Consider the following 850-nt stretch of genomic DNA (forward strand, 5'->3'; position numbering starts at 1 on the left):
TGGAATATTCTTTGCCTAAAATTCTTAGATTTTTTGTATCGCTGGGCAAACCTCTTTGGGGTTTATTTAGAAGTTTATTGGTTAGCTGACCCATTTGATTCTCTAGATTTCTTAAAGTGGCATCATTCTTCGTTATGTATGCCTTCAACATATTTTTAAGATAACTTGAAGATTCAGTTGGTGGGGGTTGTTGCACTTGTTGAGAATATTATGGCGGATAGTTTGGTTGAAATGGCATAGAAGAGTCGCTATGGTCCACCTATTGATTACTCCATGGAGAAATTGGATGGTTCTGCCATGAAGAGTTGTAAGAATTTGATTGCGGACCATTCCAATTCTAATTTCCCACGTAATATTTTGACCCTTGATTCGATGGACAATTTTCAAAGAAATGTCCATCTCTATAGTATTCACAAGAAATATTCTCAAACTAGTTCGGCTGCTGACCTATCAGATTACCATTGAAACCATTAATAGTTATGTTATTAAGCATAGAAGACATAAAGGTTACCTGGACTGCCAAAGAAGCAAGTGTGTCTGCTTCATGTACCCTTGCTACTTGTATTTCTAAGGTCACTCGATTGGTTGGCCACTGATAGTTATTGTTAACGATTCTTTCAATAATCTTGTAAGCATTGCTATAAGACTTAGAAAGAAGGGCTCTATTTTTCGAAGCATCCATAATCATTCTAGTATGAATATTGAGACTAATATAGAAAGTCTCCATTTGAACGTAGTAAGGAATGCGATGATGAGGGCACTTTCGTAACAACTCTTTGTACCGCTCTCATGTCTCATATAAAGATTCTTCATAAAGTTGCTGAAATGAAGTGATTTCATTTCGGATCTT

The 850-nt window shown here is 36.1% G+C and overlaps 1 non-coding gene across 1 annotated transcript; it reads left to right on the forward strand.

Moving 5' to 3' along the window:
• The first annotated feature begins 743 nt into the window (after positions 1 to 743).
• On the forward strand, positions 744 to 850 carry LOC121214988 (small nucleolar RNA R71). Its single transcript, XR_005910723.1, has one exon. It is a non-coding gene; the product is annotated as a small nucleolar RNA R71 (small nucleolar RNA).

Source organism: Gossypium hirsutum, chromosome D02, assembly GCF_007990345.1.
Source record: "Gossypium hirsutum isolate 1008001.06 chromosome D02, Gossypium_hirsutum_v2.1, whole genome shotgun sequence".
NCBI classification, from domain to species: Eukaryota; Viridiplantae; Streptophyta; class Magnoliopsida; order Malvales; family Malvaceae; genus Gossypium; species Gossypium hirsutum.